The 12720-nt window shown below is 40.0% G+C and overlaps 1 protein-coding gene across 1 annotated transcript in view; it reads right to left on the reverse strand.

Annotated features, from left to right (window-relative positions):
• Positions 1 to 1039: 1039 nt before the first annotated feature.
• The window catches only part of LOC141172077 (cell adhesion molecule CEACAM5-like), a 119862-nt gene continuing 108181 nt past the window's right edge, over positions 1040 to 12720 (reverse strand). Inside the window, exon 12 of the mRNA XM_073655913.1 lies at positions 1040 to 2127. The gene's annotated coding sequence lies outside the window, so the exon portion shown is untranslated. The remainder of the gene's footprint in view (positions 2128 to 12720) is intronic.

Consider the following 12720-nt stretch of genomic DNA (forward strand, 5'->3'; position numbering starts at 1 on the left):
TACGAGGCCATCTTTGTTAGTGGTTTCAGCAGACCATTGAGCAAGGCTGAAGGAGGAAGTGAGGGATAGGAGCTTAGAGACAGATGAGTGGAAAGTGTCAATGGGGATGTTGAAGTCGCCCAGTATGATAGTGGGATGTCAGTGGAAAGGAAGTGAAGCAGCCAGGTGGTGAAGTGGTCAAAGAAAGTGGTGGCTGGCCCTGGGGGGCGGTAAATGACAGCCAGTTTTAGGTTGAAGGGGGAGTAGATGCGCACACAGTGCATCTCAAAAGAAGGCAGAGTAACGGAGGGCGGTAGTGGGATTTTGGTGAAGGCGCAGGTGTCTGACAGGAGAAAACCTACACCTCCACCATGTTTGCCATTGAGGCGGGGGGGTGTGGGGAAGGTGGAATCTGCCATACGAAAGTGCGGCTGGAGAGGCTGTGTCAGAGGAGGTGAGCCAGGTTTCGGTGATGGCGAGGAAGTAAAGTTTGTTAGTAATGCAAAGATCATGGATGTAGGAAAGTTTGTTGCAGAAGGAGCGAGCGTTCCATAATGCTTTTCCTATTTTGTTTGCATTTCTTTACTCTATTTACTGTGTTTTCTAAATAACTCATTACATTATACTGCTTCATTACGTTTGTGATGATACCATATTTGTATATTTTTTAAGCACTTTTACAAAATTAAGACACAAACCGTTCCAAAGTATTCTTGCATAAGGGCCCACCTGCAGATTCACCGGTGTTCCCCGGTGGCCAGTCCAAGCCTGTTTGTTTGTTACAGTGTCTGCAGTAACAGGTATAGTAACTGTGTGGAGGACATAGAGCTGTGGACCCTTTAATCAGCTGATCAATGAGGGAGCCAAGACTCAGGCCCGCTATCTATCTAATATTAGTGCTCTGTCCTACAGCTAGGTTATCAATATCAGTTCAGGAAAAAAAAACCTTTAATCCCTTCTAGGCTGGATAGCTAACCATACCCAGGGTACACCAACTTTTTTAAAAGTGGCAGGAGCAACTTTTGATAAATTCCCCACATGGCCCATTTTTTATTGTGCATACTTGTTTTATAACCGATTAAACCACCTCTCTCCTCATTACTCCCCCGTCTCTCCTCTCTGCTAATCTCTTCATTGCCTCTCAGTTTCCCAACGGATACAGTTTATACTACTAACATAGACTTACAAAGCCTTCCATAATCTGTCTCCTTCATTTATCTCCAAACTAATCTCCTGATATCTTTCTTCCCAAGACCTCCTTCTCTCCTGTTCACTCATATGTTCATAAGTGTTGCTCAAAATAAAGGATCTTTAAGGTAGTACAGGGTGGACCATTTATATGGATACACCTAAATTAAATGGGAATGGTTGGTGATATCAACTTCCTGTTTGTGGCACATTAGTATATGAGAGGGGGACAACTTTTCCAGATTGGTGGTGGCCATGGTGGCCATTTTGAAGTCGACCATTTTGGATCCAACTTTATTTTTTTCAATGGGAAGAGGGTCATGCGACACATCAAACTTATTGAGAATTTCATAAGAAAAACAATGGTGTGCTTGGTTTTAACGTAACTATATTCTTTCATGAGTTTTTTGGCCACATTCAAGATATGATGCCATTTAGTTGAACCTATTTCCCAGAGTGTTAATCCAGATAAAGTGAAGTCAGTCCCTATAAAACAGAAATCAATTTATCTTCCTGAATTCAGATCTAACAAACCGAAAAAGGCTACGACGACAAGTTGCGGCTGAGCGACATAAGACGTCTACTAAATTGCAATGATGAATGGTGAACTTGGCTCAGTCCACCCATTTCGGCTCTGTGATTTCTTTCAAATAACCTTTTGGCCAACATTGTACACAAAAAGAATTATGTATTTTCTTCCTCTTCTTCCATGAGAGCCTCCAAAGTGTCCAGGCCATAAAAATAATAAAATAACTAGAGCTTTAGAAGGAGGTACAGGAAACCTAAAAGTGGATCAAAAAGCTGGAGTCCAGTCGAAGGGAAGCTCTTCGTCATGTTGTGTCCTTCCGGTTAGGTTCTCCAAGTTTCACGATGTGGACAATATTTCTTTACAAAATGATGTTAAGTTTAGTCTGATCTCTTGGATCTACATATCCATTCATACGTTGTCTGAGATCGAATCTGGAGAATGTAAATGTGAAGCCAAAAAGTTAACGCAACCTTCCTCTTCGATGTCACAGTGTCGATAAAAGTCAAGGTTCAATAAAGTAAAGATATTACATCAAAACTAATTAAACTAACTGATTTCCCACAACTACAGTCCATGGAATCATACATAGACCCTGAACATTGCCTATAAAGACCCACTGACAGTACAGTTAGTAATTTCTAATCCTCAGCCGGCAATACTAATTCTTGGGCGATTTCATCATCGAGAACCCAACTCTTCAAAGCTGTTACGTGAGTGTTCTGGAGTAAAAAGCTTTGGAAAATCTCAAAATGTTGGTGGAATGTGAGGCTGCGCTAAAATTCTATGACTTTTGGCGTTTTCAAACCATTTTCACCCTGGTCTGACAAAGTGGGTGAAACTGGGGCAGGATGGAGGAGTAATGAAATGTGGAGGTCCCTGCTCGTCAAATTCATGATGAGAGATGCCCACAAATCCTACTCCAGTTTCAAACTGGAATAACATCTACAGTAAGGTGCACACCACTTTTCAGAGGCACTGGATTAACTTTTTAATAAATCTGTAGCCTTTGACTCCAGCTCGCTCCCCGCATCAAGACTGGTGTGGTCATTTTTGCATATTTCTTTTTTTTTGCAAAAATGGCTAAACTAATCACAAGGTGTCCAACTGCTGAAATTCCAAAAACAGGTGTAATCTTTGAAGTAAGTTTCCAGTTGAACTACAGCGCCACTAAGAGGTGAAATGGAGTATTACATAATTATCATTCAAATCAATCTGTGTAGTACATCAATGTGTTGGATCCTCCAGAACAAGAGAATCCCTTCACAATGGCTGCATTAATTATTATATATGGAAACCATGAACAGGGATTTCCTTATATGACATTTCTCTTTCATCATTTTCTATTTTGCATTGTTTCAGAGTGACATGAAATACGCGGCACTTCCAAATCGACCAAGACGACAGCATCAACAACGTCGGAGGAAACAATATACAGTCATGGAAAGAATTCTAGATAATTAATATCAGATCAGAGAACTGACAAGGACATAACCATTGTCTTGCAATGATTAATTGCAGATCTTTAGAGAAACGCTTAAAAAATTTTTTTCAAACAATTCCCCTTTACTTTCCTGCTTACTTTTTTTCTAGACTCAAGAAGGCCATAACTAAATTTGTCTGGTCTCACAACCATCTAAGCATATCCTATTATCTATTAAGCAAATCCAAAAAGGTGGGAGGAGTAGGCCTGCAGGTACATCTTTTTTTATGAACAATCAAAAAGTTTTATTAAATCGGTATCCAAGCAGACTGATGTTTTTAGGCCCCTCACTCCTTTTGAAAACATGTGTTTGGCGGGGAGCCCTCCGGACCACATCGTCTCATTGTTATAAAGGTTATTCCAGGAGGATCAAACAGCTTTTAAAGACACCCCTTTGAGTGAGTTGGGAAGACTTCAGAACCTTCCAAAATCCTTCTATTCACATTGAAGTCCCCGCTCTGTTCGGTGTCACAGGAGAGGAACTATAAGGTGTTATCCAGGTGGTAGAGGTGCCCCTCTGCTGTGCACTCTACATTTCCCTCAAGTCCAGATACTTGTTGGAGATGTTTGAGGGAGAGGGGCACATAGGCTCACATGTGGTGGTTGTGCCCACCTATTAAGAATTTATGGATTGCAATATTTGAACTGTATAACAAACTTTCTCTACACAGGATACAACCCTCATTGGAATTAGCCTTGCTTTCCTTAAGTGACTTCTCAATATTTTAATTTACGAAAGGCTTAGGCTAAGTTCACACATGTTTGGTTTTTTCACCGTCATAAATCTGCAGCAAAACCCAACTCTGGTAGGAAATCAGCTGCGTAAATAACGCAGGTTTTGCTGCGTTTTTTGCTGCATTTTTTGTGCGTTTTTTTCAGCGTTTTTTTCACTGTCCTTTTGTCTCTTTATGAATGTATATAAAGTTCAGTGGAAAAAAAATATCATTTTGGTTTTGGCATAGCGGGGGAGGTGAATTGTTCAGGAATAGTTTAGACACTGGCAATGCATTGAGTTTGTTTGACACTATTTACTTTCACACTATGGGGTCTGCCATTCAGTTGCACAGACATTGTTCAATTTCACAGGTAGCTCAGGCTAATGTTTACAATTTACACATCACTAATTTAATTAAACTCTCCTAACACAAACAACCATCTCAGTGACTAAGACAGGATGGTAAAATCACAAAAATAAATTACTTCCAATGGGTGAAAAACGCTGAAAGAAGTGACATGCTCTAAATTCCAAAAACCCAACCAAGGCACAAAATACGCAACAACAAAAAAAACAACGTGTGAACAGAGAATTCTGGTTTCTCATAGATTTTGCTGTCAGTGCAAAACGCAGCTGAAAATTTGCATAAAAATCTGAATTTGTGTCAGAATTCAACAATATTTTCAGAATGGAACAATTAATAGGTCAGATCATGAAAAAAATTCAGATAAGGTCTGTAATACATGGGCTCCCTGGATTATGTTTAGGGAGACACCAGACTTAACCACCTGTAAGTGTTGGACTTTCATCTTGATGCATAATTACTTAATAATTTTTGTATTATAACAATTATCCTCTCTTTGCTCGATGATTGGAAAACTTTTGACATGCATTTTTGGATAGTACAGGACTTGGTGAGAGACTTTCCTCTTTTTACTTCTCTTCAATTGTTTATTGTCTTATTCATATCTTTCTCTTTTTTCTTTTTTTCCTTCCCCCTTACTCCTCTTCTCAACATATCTTCCTTTATCTATACTCTTTATTTTGTTTATTTTTAGATGTTTTTTCCTTTTTCTAGTGGTATACACCTATTGTTGTAGAACTTGAAAATTGCGACTGGATTTATTAAGTAGTTTTAAACAGGTTTTGTAACTGCTTTATTCTGAATCATTGTTAATCATTTACGATTGTATTGCATGTATGAAAATCAATAAACCTTTGATTTAAAAAAAAAAAAGAAAAAATAATCTTTGTCTTGCATTATGTTACTATTCACACAATGCATTTATAATTCACCCAGTTTTACTGCATTTAATTATTCTTTTCTTCCTGACAATTCATGATTAAATACTTTTCTTCCATCCGGTCACATGATCTTATAGTAATACCCTTTGCATTACTTATTTTCTGTTCTCTCAGGGAATCACAATCTCAATCACCTGTATGATGAAACTGCATGGACTGTACCACAGAGGCTCTCCATATAGTTACTGATTGAGACCTGTCACATGGTGGTAATGAAGCAGATGACAGTTCCACCTTCCACATTATGGTGTAATGAGTTTGTGCTAATCCTGGCATCGGTCTTCCCCTATCAAAGCTCTGCAATAGCTTGCCAATCCAAAAGCATAAGCTTCGGCAAAACCCACTGCAGAGAAGAGTTATGACGAGGGAAGAAACATGATAAAAGGAGTGCAAATTGTTAAAACGCTGGCAATGCAGGGACTGTCAATCACATCCAGGAGGCGTGGTTGCAGCTACTGAACCTGGACTAGTCTCAGAAAGTAAGCGCCTCATCAGACTAGTCCTGATTAATTAGCATAAAGCCAGATCCTGTCGATAAGTAGATTTTTCTCAAATCTGTGCAGTTCCAAAACACAATGGCCTCGTTTCATTTGTGTTTTCGTCAAAATTCTGCCGTAAATCGCTTCAAAAAGTTTTTAAAAAGGTGGAGTTTTGCAAAAATGTTCTGATTTTTTGTGTTTTCATGCCTCTTTAGCCCAGATCTGGCAAAGGGTGAAGAGGTTGGGCGGGGCGAGGGCGTGTCACCACAGTCTGTTTACTCCCAAAACAGATGGGCCAGAAAATCTTACTCCAGTCCTGTAAAATATATGGCAAGGTGCATGGAGGCGCACACAACTTTCAGACGTGCCCAATTCATTAACAGTGGATTAATGAATAAGACATCTCTCACTAAAGGGCGTTTCCTCATCAATACAAGTGTGAATGATGCCAGACTTGGTGAATTGGCACCAATATTGGTATTACTGGAATAAATGAATAAACATGGGACCAGTTGAGGGGACTTGACATGTTACCTTTAAGTATGATAGGATGTACTGGCCATTGGTGGTAGAGTAGATTCCTACTTTGGACAGTGGAAGGATGCAAGAACACACTGTAGTCAATAAAAGAAATTTACTCACAAGGAGGCAACAACCTTGGTGGTACATAGTCTTATATAAAGGCAACAAGCTTGATGGTTTCAACACCCTTACATAAGGCAACAAACTTGAACATGATGACACTCGTAACAATTTAGTCTTATACAAAGACAACCAGCTTGATGGTTTCAACACCCTTACATAAGGCAACAAACTTCAACATGATGACACTCGTAACAATTTAGTCTTATATAAAGACAACCAGCTTGATGGTTTCAACACCCTTACATAAGGCAACAAACTTGAACATGATGATACTCGTAACAATTTAGTCTTATATAAAGGCAACCAGCTTGATGGTTTCAACACCCTTACATAAGGCAGCAAACTTGAACATGATGACACTCGTAACAATTTAGTTTTATATAAAGACAACCAGCTTAATGGTTTCAACAGCCTTACATAAGGCAACAAACTTGAACATGATGACACTCGTAACAATTTAGTCTTATATAAAGACAACCAGCTTGATGGTTTCAACACCCTTACATAAGGCAACAAACTTGAACATGATGACACTCGTAACAATTTAGTCTTATATAAAGACAACCAGCTTGATGGTTTCAACACCCTTACATAAGGCAACAAACTTGAACATGATGACACTCATAACAATTTAGTCTTATATAAAGACAACCAGCTTGATGGTTTCAACACCCTTACATAAGGCAACAAACTTGAACATGATGACACGCGTAACAATTTTTTAAAACTTGAAACACTTCTCTCACATCTGTGACAATTTCTGACATCTGCAACAGATATAGCAGTCTAACTAGGGCAGGCAAACTTGTTTCTGTCCACTTACAACGAACATTCAATTTCTAATACCAAGTTACACATTAAACATTAGATATTTGTTCTTTAAAGGTTATCAAAAAGTTATAGCACTCAATAAATAAAAATAAAAGAGGTTAAGAAGGAGAAATAGAGGTCATCCAGGAAAGTACTTGGTATCTGCGTGCTGTTTCTGTTTCACTAAGTATCTATCATTAAAGGAGTAGTCTTAGTAAGACAACACTCTATCTGCATGTCCTATGAGGATACAAACAATAGAACATAGATGTAATAAGGAGGTCTCCCCCAGTCAGTGCCCCTCTGTACAATGAGACAATATCTTTAAAGTAAGGTTATAATTTCTAGTTATCTACATAGATTTGTGGATGGTGGTATGATAAGATGACATTTTATTATCTTTATCTGGATTATTTTTTGGAAGCAAACTTATTTCTAGTGGACTTATTCCAATTAGATTACGGTCAACATCAACATTTGAATTGGTGTGCTGTTTCCATTAAAAAATATACCCTTCAAAACATTTTATCCTCCTCTGTTTACCACTTTGCACTAATATCCTGTCCTATTGTGGGGGGGAGGGGGGATGTTGCTGGTCAGTCTCATATGACACATTTCTCTCACTCTCACTATTTCACCATTCCACAACACCAATAATCAGTCTCCTTCCCCATCTGGCAGCTGTAAATATAATTCCAAGTCAATCTCCTCCCCCATCTGGCAGCTAAAAAATTGTCAGTGAGTTCCTAGTCAGTCTGATTACCCCTCTGGCCATAAATATAGCCATCAGTAACTTTCAACGAAAATAAATAATAATTAGACCATGGAGTCTGGAGCAGTACAAGGAAAAAAAACTATCTCTTCTGCCTATCAACATATAAAATAATAGTTTTTTTTTTCATTTTTCATATCTTAGAAGTCTTTTGCTGAACATTGCTGAGCAGCTGCACAGATATGGTGAAGCAATTTGCATTCCTTGGGAACGCATATGGAAACATAGGATGGGACATGTTGATATTCAACATGCCTGATACTTCTTTACTTAAATATCTGTAGGTCTGGAATAATCAGCAGGACCTCATAAACCTTAGATCTGTTGCCGATCCTGACAAAATAGGCAGACTAGTCCAACATTTACCTAATGTGTATGACACCTAGAACAAGAAGCACTGTAGATATTTTACTAACACAACTCAGGAGCGATAAGGAAAGAACAAAAGATGACTCATATAGGATATCAGTCATAAAACAATTTTTAGTTATCCAGAATTTTTCCAACTGCAGAAAAAAGTGCACAGTTGTCGCAGAACCAATCCTTACGTCTTTTCAGCACAAAAATTTTAGATTTTTATACTTTTTTAAGATGGGCATATTCCAAGTGATATAATTCTGAAAAATACGAATTACAATCTATCCACAGAATGGTGCGCTTTTATATACTATGTTTTATCTACATAAAAAGGATCTGTCACCAGATTTCACTGTACATACTGCATACATTATTATATAGATCTCTTAGTCCTGATGAGGCTAATGTACTTACTTTAAAAATCCATGTCAGAATGACTGTGTAATCCTGATAATATGAATTATTATTCTGGCTGAAAGTGAGCAAACTCATGAGACCAAATGTATTTAGTCTCCTCTAATCCAGCTTGACCGCTGCAGTTTGTACTGAGCAGAGTGAGGTCTCAACAGCAGCAGGGAGTAGAGGCACTGAGGACCTGTCAAGCAGGCTATGTGTGAAGAGATTCAGTAGCAGGGAGGAGGCACTGAGGAACTGTCAATCAGGCTAGGTGTGCAGAGATTCAGTAGCAGGGAGGGGGCACTGAGGAGACGGCAATAAGGCTAGGTGTGCAGAGATTTAACAGCAGTGAGGAGGGACACTGAGGAACTGTCAATCAGGCTAGGTGTGCAGAGATTTAACAGCAGTGAGGAGGGACACTGAGCAGCTGTCAATAAGGCTAGGTGTGCAGAGATTCAGCAGCAGGGAGGAGGGACATTGAGGAGCTATCAATCAGCCTAGGTGTGCAGATTATACAGCCATTCTGCGATGGATTGACAAAGTAAATACACAATCTTCATACGGACTGAAAAATCTATTTAATAATAGTGTCATAGCTGGACTCTGGGGCTTGATAGCGTGACCTCTGGCTGTGTGGTCAGTTTCCCTCTCTGTTGGACAAGAGCCTGTTTTGTCTCTGTCCAACTGCTGATAATGCTCTTGTATTTCTTGTTCTTTGCTTCTGTGCAGGTGTTTTCACTTCCTTGTTTGCCTTATCACATCTTGGAAGGAGCTATTCATACTCTCCTGGCACATGCAGTCTTTGAAAAAAAAGAATGGAAAAGATGAATGATGATATTGGTAATAACCTTTACGGATGAGGAATGAGGAAGGAATCTGTCGAATTTCAGGTTGCATTGTATGGGGCAATTATACTCTGAATTTCCCTTTTCTATGAAAAGATGTCAATAAATATCTGTAAAGGCTGGTAAAAGGAAAAAAAAGGTTATTTTTTCCCCTCCTGTGACTTTGTATGCTACATTGTTAGTAGACTAGACATACATTGGAATGTACTGTATCACTGGGTGAAACTGACACAGAAAAGAGTTTGAGGATATTACTGTAGTCAGCAGTAAAGCTGAATTATAGCAGCTAGTGTCAGGCAGCTGCAACCAAAGTCAGATGTATCAAAAGGGTTGTAGGTGAGATGACTTGCGAAGAGCATAGTCATACCACTTTAAAAAGTGTAAAATCGTCTTAAGACATTGTAGTCATCATATTATACAGCACTGTGTACTTACAATTGCTCATTTTGCCTTTCTACCCCGTTTATTCTTCTCTTTTCTCTTCTTTATGTAGAAACAGGAAGTCTCTTTTCCCTGCATAAATCATATCCCTCTTCAACTCCTGACCCAGCTGCTCCCTTCTTCTCACTGCCAGAGACTTTTGCAGTGCCTCATGACTTATGCAGGGAAAATTGACCTCCTGTTTCTACATAGAAGAATTCAGCTAGTCAGTTTGTAATCACGTGATGTCAGAGACGTAATGGAAAAGAGATGAATTAGCAGGGTAGAAAGGTAAAATGAGCAATTGTAAGTATACAGTGCTATATAATATGATGATTGCAATATAGTAAGAGGATAAAAACTTTTTAATTAGTTCTGACTACCAAGATGCTCAAGAAAAACAAACATAATAACTAAATGTTGACATCTGCAAAGACTACTGATTTCAATGTTTTTTTCAATCCCTGTCCATATGACCTGAGTCTGCTTTTAACATAATGTATGAGTCAGAACTGAGATCTGCACCTGATTCCCAATGACACCAAGCAAACAGCTAATTGCCCCCCGGATTTCAAATAACCACTTCCTGACCGCCCACTGTACATAAACGTCGGCGCTGCCTGGGCTCTGTGCAGCGCCGACGTTTATGAACGGTCGGTGGTCCCGCAGCCCTCAGGACCCCCAGGGTCCTGCAAGTGCTGCGGTTGCGGTTCAGAGCGACAGCTCTGACAGGGGACATCATCGGGACCTGATTGGATCAGGTCCCAATGATGTTAACCCTTTCCTATCTTCTATATGCCGCGATCTATAGTGATCGCGGCATATAGAAGATAGTGAGAGGAGAGGGGGTCATCCACTTACCTCTCCAACGGCCCCCTGATGCCTTCCAGGACCTGCCGTTGTTATGGCAGCTGGAGGTCACATGACCGCCTCCAGATCTGCCATATATGGTGTCCTGCTAGACTCAGCCTGCAGCTGAAGCCTGGCAGGAGACAGACAGTGTGAAACTGTCAGCAAACTTCACATGCAATGTAATACATGTCTATTACATTGCATGAGAACAGTGATTAGAAAAATAAAAATTAATGTCCCTTACAGGGACTAAGTAAAAATGTAAAAAAAAGTCTAAAAAATGTTTTCAAACTGTTAAAAAAAAAATCACAAAATAAATAAAAATAAATACATAAAATATTAAACCAATAAATCCGTATATTTACGCAAAAACAAAAAGAGTACACATATTTGGTATCACCACGTCCGAAACAACCCGATCTATAAAACTGTCACACTAATTAACTCCTTCTGTGCACACCGGAATAAAAATAAATAACAAACGGAGCAAAAAACTATGCTTTTTCATCATATCACCAAACAAAAAGTGGAAAAAAATGCGATCAAAAAGCAAAATGGAAATAAAAATGGTACCGCTGAAAACATCATCTTGTTCTGCAAAATAAAAGCCGCCATACAGCTCTATCAGCCAAAAAATAAAAAAGTTATAGCTCTCAGAATAAAGCGATGCAAAAAAATTATTTTTTCTATAAAATTGTTTTATTGTGTAAAAGTGCCAAAACATAAAAAAATATACAGTAAGTGTAGTATCGCTGTAAACATACTGACCCGAAGAATAATGGTGCCTTATCACTTTTACCACATGCAGAACGGCATAAAAAAAACCTTAAAAAACAATTCCTGAATTGTTGGTTTTTGTTAATTTTACCTCCCAAAAAACGGAATAGAAAGCGATCAAAAAATGTCACGTACCCAGAAATGGTACCAATAAAAATGTCTACTCGTCCCGCAAAAAACAAGCCATCACATGACTCTGTCGGCCGAAATATGGAAAAATTATAGCTCTCAAAATATGGCGATGCAAAAACTACATTTTGCAAAAAAAAAGCGTCTCTTAGTGTGTGACAGCTGTCAGTCATAAAAACCCGATATAAATTTGGTATCTCTGTAATCGCACCGACTCGAAGAATAAAGTAATCTCATCACTTATACCGCACGAGGAATGGCGTAAAAATAAATAAAACCAATTCTTCACCTGCTACTGATTTGTTTATTATGTCTCCCAAAGATCGCATTAAGGCTATGCTCACATTTATCCTGCGCTCTGCGCTGAGCACTTATGACGCGCCCCTGGGCCTGCTGTGTCGCGCAGCGTCTCGCGCACGGGGGCTTACCCGGAACCGGATCAGATGAGGGTTGTAGTCTCCGAGTGGCGGGGACCCGGTCCGTGCCCAGGGAGTCAACTCAGTGTGTGGCAGTCTTGATAGATGTTATTGGAGTGTCGACTACGCCACCCGTTGATTTGCAGCTATGGAGCTGTCGCTGCAGGGCAGACCGCTGAGGCCGGCGTAGAATTGTGCAGCGTGATAGTATAACCCCCAACGGGAGGGGTATGGCCTCAGGGCAGCCGACGTGGAAGATGAGGGTAGCAGGAACCACTCAGAGACGGTGCGGTGTAATTCAGGGTCTTTACTGGTAACAACGATAGACCCTCCCGGAGTACTTGCTAGCGAACGGGGCCTGGTCAGTCCTTGAGCAGATGGGATCTCCCCTGGCCAGGCGGAGTTGTAGGCCTCCCAAACTGACTGTACTCTTCTGGCTACCTTGCTAGAAGCAGATATAAGTAGCCCACGTCCCTGAGTGTACCGTGTGGTGCTCACCCGTATGGCCGGTGACTCGGGGCCTTCTAATGGCTTCCGCTCCACGATGGCGGCGCTGGTCCCACGCGTGTGACCGTGCCTTCGGGTTTCTGGGCCAGAGGACCTGCAATCCCCTGCCGGTCGGTTTC

The sequence above is a fragment of the Phyllobates terribilis genome, unplaced genomic scaffold, assembly GCF_046119375.1.
Source record: "Phyllobates terribilis strain yellow unplaced genomic scaffold, ASM4611937v1 Scaffold_12__6_contigs__length_324123572, whole genome shotgun sequence".
In the NCBI taxonomy this organism is placed as follows: Eukaryota; Metazoa; Chordata; class Amphibia; order Anura; family Dendrobatidae; genus Phyllobates; species Phyllobates terribilis.